Source organism: Petromyzon marinus, unplaced genomic scaffold (genome assembly GCF_048934315.1).
Source record: "Petromyzon marinus isolate PM22_M1 ecotype Great Lakes invasive population unplaced genomic scaffold, UKy_Petmar_22M1.pri1.0 PM_Scaffold_8, whole genome shotgun sequence".
In the NCBI taxonomy this organism is placed as follows: domain Eukaryota; kingdom Metazoa; phylum Chordata; class Hyperoartia; order Petromyzontiformes; family Petromyzontidae; genus Petromyzon; species Petromyzon marinus.
In genome coordinates, this window is record NW_027423688.1 from 2,277,817 (window position 1) to 2,299,211 (window position 21,395).

General features: G+C 49.9%; 1 long non-coding RNA gene across 2 annotated transcripts; it reads left to right on the forward strand.

The window, feature by feature from the left end:
• The first annotated feature begins 10,028 nt into the window (after positions 1 to 10,028).
• LOC142923856 (uncharacterized) lies at positions 10,029 to 14,898 on the forward strand. 2 transcript variants are annotated; one of them, XR_012940899.1, is made up of 5 exons: positions 10,029 to 10,159; positions 11,417 to 11,540; positions 12,076 to 12,171; positions 13,008 to 13,078; positions 13,512 to 14,898. It is a non-coding gene; the product is annotated as an uncharacterized LOC142923856 (long non-coding RNA). The 2 variants fall into 2 exon arrangements; XR_012940898.1 differs by lacking the exons at positions 10,029 to 10,159; positions 11,417 to 11,540 and having other exon boundaries at positions 11,958 to 12,171.
• Positions 14,899 to 21,395: the final 6,497 nt, after the last annotated feature.

A 21,395-nucleotide genomic window follows, 5' to 3' on the forward strand; every position in this document is an offset into this window, starting at 1 on the left:
CATTAACAGATAAAATGTCCGCATCTGATTGGAACCTTGTAGATAACATGACTGCTTCTTCTGCCACAACAATGTCTTCCAAATGCAAGGTTAACCTTATTGCTAAATTCAATAACTTGTAAAAAAAGAAACCAGATCCACACATAAAAAAGACTGCTATTAATCAGAGTAACAGCACAATCTCTGATAGCCTAAAATCGGTACTAGCTAGAGGGCTGAATTTTGCTGTCACCCTCAAACACATCCCAGTGGATGATATAAAAACCCAGGTAGATGTAGCCCTCAAAGGCTTGGGACACATCCCGACAGACGTGGCAAGATTTAAAATTGCCACCATCTTTAAAAATGCTAAGAATCCTATTAATAACATCAGCAAGGACGAGCGCTCTGAACTCACCAAATTAAAAAATAGAGAGGACAAAGTCATCCTCTCAGCCAACAAGGGCAATGCTACTGTCGTCATGGATAAAACCACATTCAGCAACATAATCCAGGACCTTCTTAATGATAGCAATTACACCAAAATCAACAAAGATCCGACCAACTGCCTGGCTTTAAAAACAAACAATATCATTACCAATTCGACTTCTCTAATCGAACCATTCAAGCAGTTCTCCCTAAAACCTTCTGCTAATAGACCACCCAGATTATATGGTCTTCCAAAAATCCATAAAGAAGATACTCCACTTCGACCCATCGTTTCCACTATCAACTCACCTCCCTACAAACTGGCCCAATTTCTGTCTGAGACCTTGCTTCCATTCACGGGCAAGACTACCTCAGCAGTATGAAACTCAGCTCACTTTATCTCTCTAATCAAAGGCATTTCACTGTCCCCAGATGATTTGCTCGTCAGCTTTGATGTAGTCTTTCTGTTCACCAAGGTTCCTGTACCTGACACCTTAGCAATAATTGAAGACTTGGTCCAACATGGACTGAATGCTGATGTACCAACTTTGGTTAGGAACTGCCTTACTAACACTTCCTCTTTGTTTTTTTCGGTAAAGTCACATATGGATAAAATAAAATAAATGACGACGTTTCGATCGCAACACAAGCGGTCGTCCTCAGGCGGAAAAAAAATGCATGCAGCAGTAGAAACGCTGAACCAGCACTTACTTCACCAGGAATGGTACTTTCTACAAACAAAATGAAGGTACCCACATGGGTCCCCCCTTATCACCAGTGATAGCGAATGTTTTCATGGAGAAATTTGAAACTGATGTCATCCAGACATGCACCCAACGTCCTTCCTTGTGGAAGAGATACGTAGATCACACTTTCGTCATTTGGCCACATGGCCTGCCAACATTGAATCAATTTCTCAACAACATAAATTCCATACACCCATCCATCAAATTCACCATGGAAGTGGAGAATGATGGTAAGCTACTAATTCCTGGATGTTTTGTTTGAGAAGAGACCTATCTAAAACCTAATTCCCACCACCATCCGGCGCAGAAGAATTCCCTCATCAAACCACTACACCATAGGGCCACTGCATTTGCAACCAACACCACCAAGCCAGTGAACTGGAACACGTACACCAGACTCTTAAGATGAATGGGTACTGGGACAGCATTATTCGCAAAGCTGTTTCTCCAACCATGTAGAAACAATCCACTGAGACGCCTATCAAGACCATCACTTTACCATACATAGCAGGTGTTACCAAAAATATTTCCAAAATCTTAAACAAACACAAGATCCAAGTCCGATTCAATACAGTACACAAAATCCGTGATCTAATCCCATCCTGACATGCAATATCCTGGAGTCGACAAACTGAGTTGTACCTGCGGTAGCAGTTACATTGGGAAAACGAATTGACATGTCGCGGACCGTGTTAGCGAACACAAGGCAGATCTGAAACATCGCAGAACCAATACCTCTGCCGTGTCTGACCATTGTTATAACGCTGTGGGCTCGCGTGATATTGTTTTTTTCCGAGACCAAGGTACTCTGCAAACCTTCAGGTAACTATCAAAGGTTTTTTCATGAAGCCATCCAGATATACAAACATAGACATAACTTCAACCGAGAAGATGGATACAAATTGAGCAATCATTCGATGGATGTTTTTAACTAGGTAAAGCCTTAACTGGTTGTGGTTGTTTCCATCACACGCGCCAGGTACTAGTAGATTTTTCAGATTTACTTTCCCACCATGTCCCATACTCAGCTTACCACTTCTACCTCCGCCTACGTCCCCCCCCAGCCTCACTTCTTCTCCCCTGCAGCTCCCCTCTCTCTCCCCCGCTTGCTCCTCCCCCCTTTCTTACCGATAACCTCTTGCCACAGCAGCTCTCTCACCTACTTCAGCATTTTATTATTGCTGTGGTTGTTCCACCTGATGAAGATTGATTGTGTTGCGATAGAAACGTCGTGATTTGTTTGATTTTATTTCTACCTAGGTGACATTACCGAAAGAGCGAATGAGTATAGATATTAGTTGTCAAACTTGATGATTTAAACGCGGATAGCTTCAGTGTTTCCTAATATTGGAAGAGCATTCAAGATGGCCGCAGAAGCAATTCTGAAAGCGTTTGATGTTGTTTCAGTACTGAGGCCAGAGCACAGATAATTATCCCCATGCAACATGGCCACCATGAAGTCCCCCATGTAACATGGCAACCATGATGCAGTCTCTAATGCAACATGATTACCATATTATTGGTTCTTTCGGTAAAGTCACGTAGAAGGGAAACAATAAAATAATAAAATAATACAATTCTCACGACGTTTCGACTGCAACACAAGCAATCATCATCAGGTGTGAAAACCACAGCAAGAAAATTTCAATTTTTCTTGCTGTGGTTCTTGCTGTGGTTTTCACACCTGATGATGATTACTTGTGTTGCAGTCGAAACGTCGTGAGATTTTTATTGTTTTATATTTTTATAATTTTATTGTTGCCCTTCTACGTGATTTTACCGAAAGAACCAAGAATATGAATCCCTGCAGCCACGAAAGCTTTAAATCAAAACATGATTACCATTAAGTCCCCCATGTAGCATTGCTATCTTGATATCACCCATACAATCACCATAAAATCTCTCATACACCAAAGGCACTGTGACGTCCCCCATGCAACATGGCCATCATGATGTCCCACTATTTACCGTGGCCACTGTGACGTCCCTCATTACTGTTCTTACCTTTCGGCGATTTGCTACAGATGGAGCCGGTGCCGTCTGAGGACAGCGCACTCCACGTGGTGCAAGACGTGTCATTACTCCGAGCCTCTCCAGCTCGGCTCATCTACACACACACAAAGACAAAGGTCCACCACATAGGCTTGATTAAGATGTTGGAGCAAGTGCAGAAGGCGAGCACTGAGCCAGCATCTCTGAGATCCTGGGCTCCACAATCAGGAGGGTCCTGCCGAGATGTTGTCGTTTCTCAGCATTGGAATATTTGGCCAATATCAGATGCCATGCTTGGATTAACAATGAAAGATGCGTGGATTTTGAGGTCACACGCAGGGATTGTTCAAATTGTTAAAGAGTGATTGGGGATCGGGCATGACGAGCCATGGCAAGGAGGGACAACAATGGCTGATAGTGAAGAATAATAACGGAGCGGCAGCCAAGGAAGGAAACACATCGGAGAGGAGAGCCACCAGAGAGATGGTGCGACAAAATCGGCGCTTGGCGGATTATTCCATCACAGCATTTGAGGGGTAGCAAGGTCTCAGGGAGGAAGGCATTCTCATTCATCAGTGGATAGATAATAGTGCTGTAAATGCTCACGCGTAGACAGGCAGGCACACCAACAGGATCTCGGAGACACACTCTGATAGACATACACATACTCAGGCGGACAAGGAGAAGCACATCCAGGTATACAGGTAGGTGACAGGTAGGCACAAGTCGAGGGGAAAACACACGTCCACCCATATTTTACCACACGAGTTGAAGAGCCACACGTACCTCCATGGCAGCAACTTGCAGAGTAGGGTGCTCAGAGCTCACTGCGTTTCTCGCACGGTCCGGGTCTCTGCGTGGAGAGCGGGAGACGCAGGTGAGGGTCACACAAAACCGATGGTGTGCGACAATACTCATGTCTAAACACGTGTCATGTCACAATGCGGACTCTCATCATCAACATGGACTCACATCATCATCACAGACTCACAACCTCACCACTCACCCACAACACGAAACACAACAAAAACAACAAAGACCGCCATTTGCCACTAAGCAGCAGCAAATGCCAGGCCAGGTGCACTTTGAGACCACGTGAAATGCTGAAGGCTCACTGACAGGTCACAGGTCAGACCCAGGTGCCAAGAGTTGACTGACTGAGATGACTGTGCCAACGTGCTACATTTCAGCCGCCCAGGTCAAAGGTCGTTGTTGTGACCATCGCTCCTTTGTTCGGACACCAGCAACACCGCGACAAACACCACCACTAGCACCACCACTAACACCACTACTAACACCACCACCACTAACAAAGACAGATCCCCCGTATAGCCTGAATATACTGTAGGGGCAATTTCTGCTAGCGAGCACCTATAAAGGTCGGCATGGCACACGAGGGGGTGGGTGGATAACACCACGCCTGGCCGCCTTTGTCTCCCTAGCGGCGATGTTTACACATCGTACCAGGTATTCATTTGAGGCTGAGTCTACCTAGGGGAGGCCCAGGACCGGTTCAGATAATCGTTGCTGGTGTTGGCCGTGAGCGGAAATCGAACCCGGGTCGCCAGGTTTGTAGCGCAGCACGTTAACCGCTACACTACCGCTCCCCTCAACTAACACCACAACTAACACCAGCACTAACACCACTCCTAACACCACCACTAACACTACGAACCCTAAAAACACCACCACCAACATCAACTCCACCACCACCAACACCACTACCACTAACACCACCACCACTAACACTACCACCAATAATACCACCATCACTAACACGACCACCACTAATACCACCAACACCACCATCACTAACACCAGCAACAATACCTCGAACAACCACCACCACTAACACCACCATCACTAACACCAACACCACCATTATTAAGACCACAAACACCACCACTAACACCACCATCACTAACACCACCACCACTAATACCACCAACATTAACACCACCACTCCTCCTCCTGCTAATACAGGACACCAAAGACAACGATCCTCATAGAGCCTTAACAGGCTGTAGGGGCAAGTGCTGTTAGCAAGCAGTACGTATGAAGGCCGGCACGGTAAACGAAGGGGTGGGTGGTTAGCACCACGCCCGACCGCCTTTGTCTCCCCAGTGGCGATGTTTACGCATCGCACCAGGTACTCATTTGAGACCGGGTCACTGCTACACACAGACTCACACAGACCCACACACACGTACACAGACTCACACAGAGAGACTCACACACAGACTCACTTAGAGAGACTCACACACAGACTCACGTAGAAAGACTCACACCACCACAGCCACCACTCACCCACAGCTCGGTTCCACGCCTAACGGCCAAACTGCCAGGGGAAGCACGTGGCGCGAGACGCGGCGTGGTGTAATAGCCATTAGCTCCTCCCCCTCACCTAAGCTCCTCCCCCATGCTCCCTCTTTCCCCCCCTGCCCCTCCCCCTTCACAACCCCCCCCCCAAGCATCCCCCCCCTCGCGACCCCCCTTGCCCCCCCTGGCAACCCCCGCCCATGCTCCCCCTCAAACCCCCCCCCCTCACGCCCCCATTGCCCACCCCCCTCCCCCCGCTGCTACTTACAGTCAGGCAGGGGGCGAGTGGAGGCGGCGCGCGCTGTGGATTGTGGGTGGCGAGCGGCTGATTTGGTTTCCCGCTCACGGCCACCGTCAGTGGCTCGCGAAAGCTTCTGAAGCGGCGGCTCGCTGGGCCTCCTCTACGTCGACTCAGCCTGAAGGTGAGAACCTCGCGCGGTGTGCACACATCAGCAGTGGCGGCGGTGGTGGGGGGAGACAGAGGAGGAGGCGCCTGGCCCACAGCCGTCACGTCCTAGACGCCTGCTGAGTTCACGGCGCTGCTTCAAGCAGAGCCCGGCCCTGCTGCTGCTGATGATGAGGCGCTGACGGTGGAAACCGGCCCCAGAGTGGCCCTCGTGTTGAGCCATAGCTGATGAGAGGCACTCCCAGACTGCCGTGTGTTTTTATCCCTGGAGGGACGGGTTTGTTGTGGATGCGAATCGCCTGCTGCTGGAAAAGGCATCCACTAGAGACCGCTATATAGAGGTATTTGGTCTACTCTTCCACGCTGGTCCGGACGTGTTGGAGCAAAGTGGCCATGCCCACACTTTACCCCACCACACGCAGGGCGTTAGCTCGCTGGATTTGCAATGCAGAGGTGCAGGTTAGATTTCATTCCCACTCACACCCACCGACACTCACTCAGCCACCCACTCAGCCACTCTCTGGGCATCTATGAAAAAGAGCTTCATAGCTCATCGGATTCCTCCAGCAAAAACATACTGATTCTCACCCACCCACTCAGCCATTCACCCACCCACTCTGGCACTCATCCACTCACCAATTCACTCAGCCACCCACTCGGCCACCCACTCAGCCACCCACTCTCTCACCCACTTCGTCACCGGTCACCCACTGCCACCCACCCACTTGGTCACCGGTCACCCACTGCCACCCACCCACTTAGTCACCGGTCACCCACTGCCACCGGTCACTCACTCTGCCACCGGTCACTCACTCTGCCACCCACCCACTCTCTCACCAACCCACCGACTCTCTTGCCAACCCACCGACTCTCTCGCCAACCCATCCACTCACCCACAGGGAGACACAAGGAGACAAGGGGACCCACATGGTGTGAGAGTGTATCAGCATCATTGTGGTTGTTGTGGTAGTTATGTTGGTTGTTATGGTTGTGGTGGTTATGGTTATATTTGTGGCAGTAGTGTTTATACTTGTGGTTATGTAGCTGGTGGTTATGATTATATTTGTGGTTACGGCGATTATGGTCGCAGTGATTGTGATTATATTTGTTGTGGTTATAACCCGCGATGTATTTCGTCGAGGATGGATGCCGCCGCGTGCAGGAGTTGGGCGAGGCGGGAGTGAGCCACCTGAAGCGCCCTCTCCGACGGGGGTGAGCCGCCGGGCGGCCGGGCAGTGAGCAGCTCGGCCGTCGTCGCTTCTCCTCCCCCTTCCGGGGCTGCCAACCCCAGTGGTGTTGAGTCGTCCTCCTCTTCCACTGGAGCCCTGGTACGAGTTTTTCTTCACGTCTCCATTATAGCGATTCATCTTACTATTTGGCTACTTCTGACGCCAGTTGTAGTGGGTGGAACGGAGAGCGAGACTTCTTACCGAAAGAACCAAAGAGTATGAACTTATATGGTTTATTTCATCTATTTTTAGTGGTTTGCTACCATTCCCTTTGCACTCCTATCGTTTTTGTATTGTTTGTTGTTGTGACGTTTGACCCCGTGCCCCCTACTGGCACATCTGTGATCAAAGAGCTTTATAGCTCATTGGATTCCTCCAGCACAGAATCAATACCGATTCTGATGAGACCGGAACGAACACGTTTGAATCGAATCGCGTACTTCGCTTTACTAAAATAGTTGTGGAATCGATTCTTGTGGAATCTGTTCTCGTGGAATCGAATCATCGATATTAATTACAGAGATTCACCATCGATATTAATTACAGACATTAATCAACGACGTCGCTAGGAGTATCGTGGTGCCGCTCTGCAAACCTTCGGGCTACTATCAAAGGTTTGTTCATCAAGCCATCCAGATATATAAACACAGACATAACTTCAACCGAGAAGATGGATACAAATTGAGTAATCATTGGAAGAATGTTATTAACCAGGTAAAACCTTAACTGCTTTATGGTGTTGCCTTAACTTTCTGCATCTCTAATTTCTTAAGCTTCCCACTCCCAGCCCCGCTCTCTTCAGCACTCCCCTCATACCCCCCCTCTCTATCTCTCCTCCCTGATCCTCCCCCCTTCTCTTACCTATATAGTCTCTTGTTTACAGCAGCTCTTTTGCCCACGTCGGCAATTGTTTCTTGCTGTGGTTTGTCCCACCTGATGATGGACGCTTGTGTTGCGCCCGAAACGTCGTGATTTAATTTATTTTATATTTTATGCCTATGTGACTTTACCGAAAGAACCAAAGAGTATAGCCCAAGAGAGTTTGTGTAGGTGGGAGCGGTAGTGTAGCACAGTAGGGGGCACAGGTGGTGCATCGGCCAGTCATCTCAGTGAAGCAACCAATGGCAACCTGGGTCTGTCTGTCTGTGACCTCCTGCTGCCAGCGGGCGTTCGACGCTTCATGTGGCCTTAACCTGCACGTAGCCTGGCACGAGCGCCGTGGTGACATCTCCACCACTTCGTGGCGAATGGCGGTTGTTGTTTATGGTCGTCTCGCGATTAGCACTACGCTGCACTACTAACCCAGCGACCCGAGTTCAATTCCCGCTCACGGCCAACACTGGTGACGATTCCGTTCCTGGGCCTCCCCTTGGTCAACTCAGCCTCAAATGAGTACCTGGTGCGTTGTGTAAACATCGCCACTGGGGAAATTAAGGCGGCCGGATGTGGTGCTGGCCACCTACCCCCCTTCGTGTATCAAAGGTGCTGCTCGTTAACAGCACTTGCACCCGACAGTCCTGTCGAAGGCTACATGGGGGATCTTTGTCTTTGTTTGGTGGTGCAGCTGAGGAGGCGCAACTGCACGGCGAGTACCTCTACCGCAAGGCGCAGGAGGCCAAGAAGGTCCTCGTAGAGGAGAAGGCGCGGCTCAAGAGGGCGCTCGATGGTAACGGGCGGCGAGACGGATCTAGAGATGGGCTCGCGACGACAAGACAAACGAGAGACAGCGAGACAGACTAGAGACGTTCAGACACGCAAGACAGACTAGAGACGGATCTAGAGACAATGAGACACGCAAGACGGACTAAGATGGGACAAGACGGTCTGACAATACAGGCGAGAAGACAACCGCGCGTTGGAAAGCATTTCCGAATGAATCCATGCGTGCGCATGATTTTTCTTCCTTGTTAATTCTCCCCTGCCCGCCCCCCACCCACTGCCCCCTGTCCCCCTGACGTCGTCACCGAAGAAAACCTGGTGCTGCCTACGGACCTGCGGTGGGAGGCGCTTGAACTCCAGAAGGCCGTGGAGTTCGACCAGGGAGGGGAGGGTGATCTCACATCCCTCACCATCACGTCTCCTCGCATCTCTCTCTCTCTTCCTTCCCGCGAGACTCCCGAGGCAGAGGGATAAGCGTCGTGCGTCTCCGCCCGCTAGACACGCCGAGTTGGCGCGCATCCCCGGCTCGCCGTCGGTCCTTCCTGCCAAGCGGTGGCACCGTGTTTTGCCGCGGAGGTTCGCGGTTCGAGAACGGCGGGCCCTCAACCCCCCCCCCCCCCCACCGGTTTAATGGGTTTAATGCTGCAGTTGCGTTGACCGTAAATACTGCACGGCGATTGCTTCCCAAGTGGACTTTGAAAAATCCCGTGGCGTGAACGTGGAAAAAGAGTCGGCCGTGTGTGTGTGATGGCTGGCGTAAATTTTTGTGGAATGTCAAATGAAGGCCGTGGTCACCACATAACGTGTGCTTCTGGAGCAGTCTTCCTTCTGGAGTGGTCTTCCTTACAATATTAGGAAGCCACTGGAGCTTTGCACTTTTAAATCATCGTCTAGATTGACAAACTCATTTCTTGAGAACTACTTTTTGTGGTTAGTTTGTCACACTTCCGATTACCACGGTTGGCTACGTGCTGTAACAAAGAGGTTTAACATGCACTGACGCACTCATTCACTCACTCATCATTTTACTCAATTTACCCACTCACCTGCCATATCACCCACCCACTCTTGCAATTGGGACTCATCCAGGTCTCATTATTGCTCAGCTCGCTACACAAAATCAACGCGATCACTGCAGAGTGATATTCTCGCTCCTTCCATCCACCCACACACACACCTTCACTCACCTGCACGGTGAAGTATGGCAAATGATAACCTACCCTCTCCGTCCCCCCTGCCCCATCTACCACCTCTTTCTATCCACCCCCCCCCCCCCCCCCGTGTCAGTAGGAGTGAGCAGCCACATGGATGACGAGTACCGCTGAGCCGGCGTGAAGGACCCACACATCATGGCGACGACCTCACGCGACCCCAGCTCCCTCCTCAAGCAGTTCATCAAGGTGCGGGCACGGGGTCACAGGGGCTACAGGGTTTGGAGTCACACGAGGAATGTGGGTCCTCGTGTATTGCATGTGTACAAGCGCGCAAAGACAGAGGTCCCCCATATAGCCTTAACAGGTTTTTGGGACAGGTGCTGTTTGCGAGGGTGTAGGTGGCTAGCACCACAACTGGCCACCTTTATCTCTCTGGTAATGATGTTTAAACACCGCACTAGGTACTCGTTTGAGGCTGAGTTGATCTAGGGGAGGCCCAGGACCAGTTCAGATAATCGCCACTGGTGTTGGCCATGAACGGAAATAAACCTCGGGTCACTAGGTTTGTGGGGCAGCATGCTAACTGCTAAATTACCGCACACACACACGTGTTCTCTATCGGCTTTAGAATCAGTTCCTTGCACCTCACACGAGTCGTGTCGACCAATCATCGGGCTTGTGCAGTGTGAGACAACTCGCATCCGTTGAGTTAACCAGAAGAAATCTGGTTGTTGATGAAAGGTGGAGGCTGTGTGGGGGGGGGGGGGGGTCGTAAGTGGTGGAGCGTTGGACACTTTGGTTTGGTGCATGCAGCTTTTGTCAACTTCATTCCTCGCGATTCAGTCCGCCTTTTCGCGATGACCGATCCCTTCCATTCATCGAAAATGTATCTACTGTAGCACTACGCACGGTCGGTGGTCACGGAAAGATGTACCATTGGGGGCGCCACTGTGGCGAGATGTTAACTCCCTCACCTGGTATACAGGAGGTCGCAGGTTCAATCCTGACCCTGATGCCTGCTGTATATTTGGAGTTGCGTGCCTCTTTCCGAGGAGTCGCGTGGATTTCTCTCCAGGTCCTCCGGTTTTTCCCTCCGCATTTAGAATCAACGTCCGTTTAAGAGTATTTGGCTGCTATAAATTTCCACATGGCGATAAGCCACTTAGTTGAGCTATGATTTGTGGCCAGGTCGCTTTTGGAAAAGAGCTGCATAGCTCAGTGGGCCTTACCTGGTAAAATAAAAATAGTAAAGTTTTTCCAATGGTGCATCCCAGTTGTGCCAACACGGGGTTTGGCGACCCCGTATACCGGCACGGCTCGGCTCGGCTTCCGCAATGGAAAAAACAAACAACACAACCCGAGTCGGATACAGTGGGGGGGCGGGGAGGTGGGGGGGCGAACGCAGCGTGGCCGGGACGGACGCCGGTGGGAAGAGTGGACTCGGCGTGTGACCGCTTGCTGTCATGTTACCACACCACCACCACCCTCCCACCACCACCGCAGGAGATGAAGCTGATCCTGCCGAACGCTCAGCCGATGAACCACGGAGGCCACAAGCTGCAGGCGCTGGTGTGGGCGTGCTGCGCCAACGCCGTCAACGACTTCAACGTCCTGCATGAGCACCGCGGTATGCCAGGCACGCGCACGCACCGCAGTCGACAAAGCTCCCCCGTGTAGCCTTTAACAGGCTGTCAGGGCAAATGCTGTTTGTCGAGCGACCTACGAAGGCCGGCAGGGCACACGGCGGGGTGGGTGGTGTGGTCATTACCGCATCTGGCCCCTTTTGTCTCCCCACTGTCGATGCTTGGACACACCGGAAATCGAAGTCAGGTCACCGGATTTGTAGTGTAATGAGATAGCCACTCCGCTCCCGCTCCCCGGTGTGATGCATGGTGTGACGTGTGTGATGCGGTGCAACAGACGGGGATGGAGGTGTATTTAGCTGTGCGTACGATGTGCGGTGTGTAGTATGACGCTGCAGACATGGAATTGTGGTGTTTTAACTGTGTATGTGGTGTGATGTGGTATGATGCCGCAGATGGAAGGGCAGTCTGTTTAACTCTCCAGTACAGTCTGTGTGACACCTGTGGTGTGTCTAACTTTCCGGCATGCTGTTCATGTGACACGTGGTACGATACCACGGTGTACTTGACACTCTCGAGCGTGGTGATGCGGCACGACATCCGGACGTGGACATGATGTCCGAGGCATTCCCACACCTCGTGATGCACAACTTCACGTCGCGACTCGGAAAGAGGGTGCGTGCGGGCACCGTGCCAGTCTCACCCACATCTTCCTCCCCCATCCCCAAAGCACAAAGATCCCTCGTATAGGCTATAACCCTTTCTCATTTCCATGATGTACATATACGTCGTCGAAACGGAACCGTAAGAAAAACTCAAGTACGTCTTCTGACCTGAAGACATACCTTTTGCTCCCATAAGACTATGCGGGAGGGCGTGTGGCACAGTTTTGTTCCATAGAGTGCCGGTCGTGTCACTACGGTTCTCTGCGGTGAGGGCAACGCCTTTTAAAAACAGCAGCGCTACGCCTCTATAAATAAAATTAACGCCGAGCCGCTCGCGCGTACCGAGATTCAGCGGTGAACGTGACACCTACCACCCGGCAACTTGCAGATGTCTCGGAATGGGAAAGAGTGAGCAGACTTTTGGGCCAGGTGCTGTGTGTCCGCCTGTATATTCGGAGTTTGCATGTTCTCCTCCTGGTCACTTTGATTTTTCTCCGGGTCCTCCGGGTTTTTCCCTACGCATTTAGAAACTTGAATTTCGAGTATTTTGCTGCTATATATTTTTATGTGAAAAAGAGCTACATAGCTCAGTGGTAAAATAAAAATAGTTTCGTTTTACTTTAGTTTTCGAGCAACAGTACAGAGTTTTTATTTAACGCCATCTCTGAAGCTGAAGGCGCGTAATGTTGTTCATTTGTTAATGCATCCGCAGTTTTAAACAGGGTGGCCGCTGGCCTCTAACTGGCAAACGTCTGCGAGGACGCGTAATGAGAGTCCAGCGCCGTCCGTGTGACTTGCCGCGACCCCTCCCGTGACTTCTGTGCCCCCCTTCCCCCCTCCCAACAGGCACAACGTCTACAAGCGCGACGGCAAGGACATCGAGTTGAAGGAGGTGGGACCGTGATTCGAGATGGAGCGTAAGTCTGCCTGACACATTGTTACTCGTCTCCACTTTACACCCCAGCAGAGGCGGTGGAAATTCCACATTCCTTGTGGACTTCCCTACGAAGTGGTTGTAAATTTTATCGACCCCTGAGAGGATGATGGGCTGAATGTAAGAGTCTAGCCTCGGGCTAGGTGGCCCGCGGGTGACTTGTAGAGCGGATCGGAACTTGAGTCGGTGGGGTCGCTGCTCTGGTAGCATTCGCTGTACCGTGACCCGACTCGCATTCCCCCACCCCGGATGCGATGTGTAAATTCAAAGATGATCGGACGTAATGCTGGCCACCCACACCCACCCCTTGGTGTGCCGTGCTGGCTTTCCTACATGCTAACACACGAACAGCGCTTTTCCCACGCCGTCTGTTAAAGGCTGCATGGGGGTAATCTTTGCTTTTGTGTGTCGCGCAGTCTATGAGATTAAACTGGGCACGCTGGACAACGCGGCCACCGCCGAGGTGGAGTGGCCTTGGCGACCGTACATGAACACGGCGAAGAAGAGGAAGTTCCTGAGCGTGGAGTGAGGGAGGGGAGCGACTTCCCCCCCCCCCATGGGCCTGGGGGGAGGGGCATTGGGGGGGGGGGGTTTGTCCCTGGAAAGCCGGAGTTGGAGTCGAACCTCGCGGCGCTCTCCGCCGAGGCTCGAGACGTTGAGGAGAGGTCGCCGCGTGGATAGGGCAGTGCGTGAATCGCTGTTCCAACCGTCGTCACACACGCGCATCATACGCGTCACACACACATTGCGGATGTACATTTATCAAACACAAACATGCACATCGTCGCATGCGTCGCACACAGAAGCACACAATTGCACAAAAAGACAAAGGTACTCCGTATCGCCGTTAACAGATTGCTGGGGCAAGTGCTGTTAACGGGTAGCACCTATGATGGCCGGCATGGCACAGAAGTGGTTGTGTGGCCAGCCCCACGTCTGGCTGCCTTTGTCCTCCCCAGTTTTGCGATGTTATACACACCCCACACCACGTACTCAGATGGCTGAGTTCGTAGTGCGCTAACTGCTGCACCACCGCTCCCCAAACGGTGTACATACACGCGTACACAAAACGAAACATTAACATTTATTTAAGTAACAAAAAAGAAAATACCAAGTCAGGCAGATGGAGAAAGTGGCGTGTCGCCGTGCACAGCACCGCTCTCGTAGCTACTCACCTAGGGTGGGAGCTCTTGGCTTCAATGCCACCCGGGATGTTTAGATGTGAAAACCTGCCATAAATAATATTTTTGGGAAGTCACAAGCGCCTTAAGTTGCATCTCATCTCGACCATTTTAATGGGCACCCCCCCCCCCCGTAGCTGTCCCCCTGTGGCACAAAATAAACTAACAAAACTAATCTCTTTTTATTTTACCAGGTAAGGCCCACTCAGCTGTATAGCTCTCTTTCAGGAACGACCGGGCCACAAATGAAAGCGCTATAAAGTGGCTTGTCACGCAGAAATATATAGCAGCCAAATACTTTTAAACGCATGTTTCTAAATGTGGAGGGAAAAACCGAAGGACCCAGAGAAAAATCCACGCGGTCACGGGGAGAACATGCAAACTCCAGATATACAGGCGTCGGGATTTAACCCACGACCTCTATACCAGGCGAGGCCCCAAGGTGAATCAGCACTTGGCCTGCGAGCGGGTATTATTAGTCTGTCAGTAGGGGGTAATGATTCCGGATTTCAGTCTCAATTGAAACTGTAATCTGGAACACTTTTGTCATATTTTGCTTGTATAAGTGTGTTCATAAAATACAAGTTTGGTCATTGAGAGAGTTATAAATGTCCTATATGCATTTCATGTTTATTGTGTTTATTGTATTTAATGTATGAAGAAAATAAAATGTTGTATATGCTACAGTATGTTTCACACGTTATTCAGTGACACTGCATATGACGGGCAATGTTTGGGGCAATCGGCCTTCAACATGGAAAATACATCGAGGCCACATGACCCGTGGCCACCGCCACTTCAACCGTGGCCCCACCACTTCAACCGTGGCCCCATTGGCACGTTGATGTGTGGCTCTGCTTTCACCTATGGTGAGAATGAGACCAGAAAAATTACAGGAGGCCGACTCCATATGAGTCCGTCACGCTCTGGATCTCGCTAATGGGACGTTGGATGAAACGACAAGTTTCTTCTCTGGCGAGGACATTCCCACAAGATTGCCACCTTTCCCAATTAATGGAATTTGCCCCAACATCACCCTGATCCAAACCAGCGGGAGCTGAAATCTTCCAGAAGGTTCAGGATTTATTGGTACAATCGTTCGGATGTTGGTGTTTGCATGGACTTGCATTTAAAACCACCGGTCCGCTTGACGTCTTTTAAACAATACCTGTGGTCGGGTCCGCTCCCCCACCTTTTTATCCCCTGCTTTTTTTTTATGACCGGTGTAGTATATGTTGACGGTGTGTGCGTGTATCACAACGTGATGTAACCGGGCCCTCGAATTGCCTCAAGAAATGAATAATCAACATCTGTCGCTTTGCTGTTGTGATGTCACCACGAGGCGCCGAATGACGGTGGGACGGCGTCGTCGCACTCGTCGAGCGGACAAGGGCTCCGTGAAATGACGGTGCGGATTGCGCCAAGCGTATAGAGGTCGCCTATTGCGCGCCCCTGTGGCTCGACCACTCGTGGGTCCACCTCAAAGTTCCTGTGCCCATTTGAACCTCATTGCCTGCGATGATGCTGCTGCTGGCATGGAAGAACACACGTGGCGCCCTCTTGTCTCTCCATGTTGTCTTTCACGTCCCATCGCAGTTTTCAGGTCACTTGATGTTTACAGCCTCCGGTAAGGAGGCAGTGAGGTTCAGCCGCTCGATTTTTATTCCTTTAGTGCACAGTACCGTACACGGATATGGGCACAGTACGACACCGTAGCTTTATTGATTGTTCAACAAAAAAGACCATCCCTCGCCCAATCTAGTTACCTATACGGTGTAATATATCGCGAGACATTTGTTAACGTAAAAAAAATGGAACTGTAATGCTGAAAATTATACTCCATGAAACTCGGGGTTTTATGGAGTATCTGAGGGCTTCTCAACGCTTCATGCCTCGCCCCCACTGATGCCCTCTTCTCCCCACTCCTACTACTGACGATTGTATGTAGGGTGTGTAGGCATTTACTTCCGACTGTTGTATGTAGGGTGTGTAGGGTGGTGGGAGTAAATGAGATTTAAAACTGGGTGCTCAACTTGAACTCACCACCACTCACATCATGTATGCACTCATCCGCCATCTCGCTCACTGACCCTGTGTTTCCGTGTTGATGGTGTGAGTCCGTATTGATGCTGTGAGTGTTGATCGTGGGAGTCTGTGTTGATCATGTGAGTCTGTGTTGATGCTGTGAGTCCGTGTTGATGGCTCGGGGGCACGGTACAGAAGGGCAGTACAACTGTAGAGTAATAGTTGTTGTCCAGCAGCGGCAACTGCGGTGGACGGGGAGTACACACGCCAGTGAGCCTCACGCGTGTTTGTCAGCAGGGCGGAGGCACTGGGGCAAGGATCACAGAGACCCTGTCTGGAAGACCCTGGAACCCGCTCGTGGGTTGGAGAAGGGAGGCGCGGCCAGGGCGGAGCCAGGCCGCGCCGAGTCGGATAAAAGCAGCGGAGAGCGAGAGCTCGTGGTTGCAGGTTCTGGGAAGTGGAGTCGTCTCGTTGGCACTGTCTTTGCCGACTTTGTCGCTGCCGTCTTCACTAGATAATTGGGCGGCCGGATAGTTGTTGGCTGTCTCGGTCGATGCCGTCAGTGTAACATGGTGAGGGTTGTGTCTAAGCTAGGCTATTTGACTTGGGAGAAGCGAAGGCGAGTCTGCGAACCTGATGGTGTTAAATAAGGAAGGTGCGGAAGGTACGGGAGAGGATGAGGAAGATCGTGGGATGGATGGGGGAGGATGAGAAGATAGTGGGAGGGACGGGGGAGGAAGAAAGTGGGAGGGATGGGAGAGAAATAAGGAGATAGCGGGGGGGACGGGAGAGGAAGAGGGAGATAGTGGGAGGGAAGGGAGTGGAAGAGGGAGATAGTGGCAGGAAAGGGGAATGAAGAGGGAGATAGTTGGAGCGACTGGGGAAGTAGAGGGAGATAGTGGGAGTGATTTGGGAGGATTAGGCAGATCGGTTAGAGTAAGAAGGTGATAGTGGGAAGGAAGGGGAAAGAAGAGGGAGAGAGTGCGAGGGATTGGAGATGCAGAGGGAGATAGTGGGAAGGATGGGGGAAGAAAAGGGAGATGGTGCGAGGGACGGGAGAAGAGGGAGATAGTAGAGCCAAGTGGGAGGAAGAGGGAGATAGTGGAAGGTACTGGGGAGGAAGTGGGAGATGGTGGGAGGGACGAGGGAGGAAGATGGTGGGACGGATTGGAGAGGTAGATAGTGGGAGGGACGCGGGAAGAAGAGGGAGATAATAGCAGGGACGAGAGAGGAAGAGGGAGATAGCCACTGATGTTCGCCGTGGCCAGAAATTTAAACTCGGTTCACAAAGTTCATGGTGTAGTGGGTGTTGAGGTGGCATATCCTGGCTGGCCAGGAGAAGGCAGTACAGCAAGTGGGATAAGCACCATCTCTGTCTGCATGGGATAGAGGGTTGCCCCCTTGCACGAGTGGGTTTTCTCTGGGTACTCCTGTATCCCCTCACGTTTATGAACGCTCAGTAATTGCCCAATTGAATTATTGCTATGCACCGCGACGTTCGTTTTGCTATGTCATGTGATCAGAATTGGGCGCCACGGTGGCGAGATGTTAACTATTTTGTAGGGTATACAGGAGGTCGTGTATTAAATCCTTACCCTGACACCTTTGTATTTGGAGTTTGTATGTTATCTCCCCGTGGTCGCGTGTATTTTTCTCCGGATCCTCCGGGTTTTCCCTCCACATTTATTAACACATGTTTAGAGTTTCGATTTAAAGCTTTCGTGACTGCAATGATTCATCTTCTTTGGTTCTTTCGGTAAAGTCACGTAGAATGATAATAAAATAATAAATTGATAAAATAAAATAACACAATAATATTCTCACGACGTTTCGGCCACAACACAAGCGGCCTTCATCAGGTGAAGGGAGCGAGACTGTCTGGTAGGACAGCGCTGGAGTGAAAGAGCCACGTTCAGATACGGCCTTTAAGCTGTGTGAGAGGAACAAAGCGCCTTGACAAAGGAATTAGCATAGATTTTAGCATTGAAATGGCTGAATGATTAGCTTGTGACTGGTCACAGAAATAGCTATGTTAAAAGTTAAAGCATACACACCCGCAGAGGCACCCATTGTTAAAGGGATTAGCATAGAATTTAGCATTGAAATAGCTAAGTTAAGGCATACACATCTTGACAATGGAATTAGCATAGAATTTAGCATTGAGATAGCTGAGTGGTTAGCTTGTACCTGCTGCAGAAATAGCTACGTTAAAGTCAGAGCATACACATTCACCGAGGCCCTTAGTACAAATCAAACAGGAGAATTTAGCATTGAAATAACTAGGCGAATCCAGCATTGAAACAACTGAGTGATTAGCTAGTGACTGGTCACAGAAATGACTACACATCTGAGCTATTCACAGTACTATATAGTGAACCAATAAAAACTAAAATATAAATTACCTTCATGTTATCAATAAACTCTATATTCTCCAATCAGCTAAGCTACCAACAATAAGTCGTTATATATCACAATGCTATATGGCGAAAAAATGGGTGGATTCTTACCCTCAAATTTCAGCCCCACGGATAGCTACGGGTCCCGTTCAGACGGACGAGTTCGTCCATGGTCGGAACAGAGGAGAGGGAGAGAGACAGCTGCGAGGCCCTAGTATGCTCCATATTGTAAAACTATACCATTAACCGTGGTGTGAGAGGTATTAAGAGGCAAGGCTGGCGAAAGAGCTGCGGTCTGAAGGTCATCGTAAAAATACAATTAATTAAGAACAGAAATGATTTAAAACATCTTTCCAGTGGTTACTAAGCCTAAATCCATCTTCTCGGTTGAAATTGTCTCTGTGCTTGTATATGTGAATGGCCTCATGAACGAATCTCTCATGGTAGCCGGTTGGTTTGCAAAGAACCTCCGTCTTGGAGAAGTCAATGTCATGTGAGCCCACTGAATTATAACAGTGATCTGCCACGGCAGAGGCGTTCGTCCTACCGTGTTTCAAGTCTGCTTTGTGTTCGCGGATGCGGTCCGAGATATGTCTTTTGGTTTCTCCAATGTAGCTACTACCACAGAGGCACTTTAGTTTGTAAACGCCCGGGTACTGTATGTCTGGAACAGCATCTTTTACAGATGGAACTAAATCACGGATTTTATGTACTGTGTTGAATCGGACCTGGATCTTGTGTTTGTTCAGGATTTTGGAGATCTTTTTAGTGACCCCTGCAATGTAGGGTAAGGTGATGGTTTTGAGTGGCTCCACAAGAGGATCCTTCTTCATGACTGGAGTGATGGCTTTGCGGATTGTGTAGTCGGAGTAGCCATTAGCCCTGAGAGCCTGGTGTACGTGCTTGAGTTCACTGGTAATGTGTTCCTGGTCGGAAATGCATTGGGCTCTATGGTATAGAGTCTTGATGAGGGAGTTTTTTTGGGATGGATGGTGGTGGGAATCCGGTTTCAAGTAAGCATCTGTATGGGTAGCTTTCCTGTAGACAGAGTGGCTCATTGAACCATCATGTCTTCTTTTAATTAAGACATCCAAAAAGGGTAGTTTGCCATCTTTTTCGACCTCCATGGTAAATCTGATGGCTGGGTGTATGGAATTGATGTGGTCGCGGAATTGGTCTAGAGCAGGCTGGCCATGTGGCCAGATGACAAAGGTGTCATCAACGTACCTCTTCCATAAGGTCGGGCGTAGAGTGGCAGTCTGGATGGCGTCAGTTTCAAATTTTTCCATGAATACGTTGGCTACAACCGGAGATAGGGGGGAGACCATTGGGGTGCCCTCAGTTTGTTTGTAGAAAGTTCCATTCCAGGTGAAGTAAGTGTTGGTTAAGCAATGTCTCACCAGGGGGGGTACATCAGTATGCAGTCCTTGATGAACCAGGTCTTCAATGATAGCGATGGTGACACCATCGCTATCATTGAACTCGGTTCACAAAGTTCATGGTGTAGTGGGTGTTGAGGTGGCATATCCTGGCTGGCCAGGAGAAGGCAGTACAACAAGTGGGATAAGCACCATCTCTGTCTGCATGGGATAGAGGGTTGCCCCCTTGCACGAGTGGGTTTTCTCTGGGTACTCCTGTATCCCCTCACGTTTATGAACGCTCAGTAATTGCCCAATTGAATTATTGCTATGCACCGCGACGTTCGTTTTGCTATGTCATGTGATCAGAATTGGGCGCCACGGTGGCGAGATGTTAACTATTTTGTAGGGTATACAGGAGGTCGTGTATTAAATCCTTACCCTGACACCTTTGTATTTGGAGTTTGTATGTTATCTCCCCGTGGTCGCGTGTATTTTTCTCCGGATCCTCCGGGTTTTCCCTCCACATTTATTAACACATGTTTAGAGTATTTGGCTACTAATGTCCACGTAATAAGCCAATTTGTTGAGCTGTAATTGTGTGGCCGCTTCTGAAAGAGAGCTGTATAGCTCAGTGGGCCTTGCCTGGTTAAAGTAAAAAAAAAATAGTCAAATAGTTTGCAATTGTTTATATCTGGGATAAATGCACCCGTGGCTTTAATGATGTGGGGATCTGCGCCTGGCATTTTCAGGTGGGATCCGGAGCAATGAATGAGCCCTGACAAGGCAATGGCCCACCCGTTGATTTGCTCCATGAGGAACTTTTAGGGGGCTCGGGACCGTGGCGCCAAGAAGACCAGCTATTGGACCATGGAGGCACCGAAGGGGGCGGTTTCCCCCCCACACGTAACGCTCCCTATCTGGTCGATAAAAACGTATCAATAGGGTCACAGAGCTTGGGCAATCGTTGGTGCCAGCTTACCAAGTGGCTTCCTTCCTGATTGTCTGTGGTTCCTCGCACCTCTGAGGCCTGCTTGATCACGTTATAAGTATAAATATTGTTGTTATCAAGTTCTAAGTGTAATAATAATTGTTGTTATTACTCGCCTGTTCTAAACATACGCCTGTTGTTATCATTCGCCTGTTATCATTCGCCTGTTTTCATTTGCCTGTTATCATTCGCCTGTTTTAATTGGACTGTTATAATTTGCCTGTTGTTTTCTTTCGCCTGTTGCTACCAAGTAATAAGTATAGTTATTGTTGTTGTTATCATTCGCCTGGTGTTAGTGGTGCACGTCTCAAATCCAGCACTGGGGAAGGCAGCGAGGGTTCGTAAATCA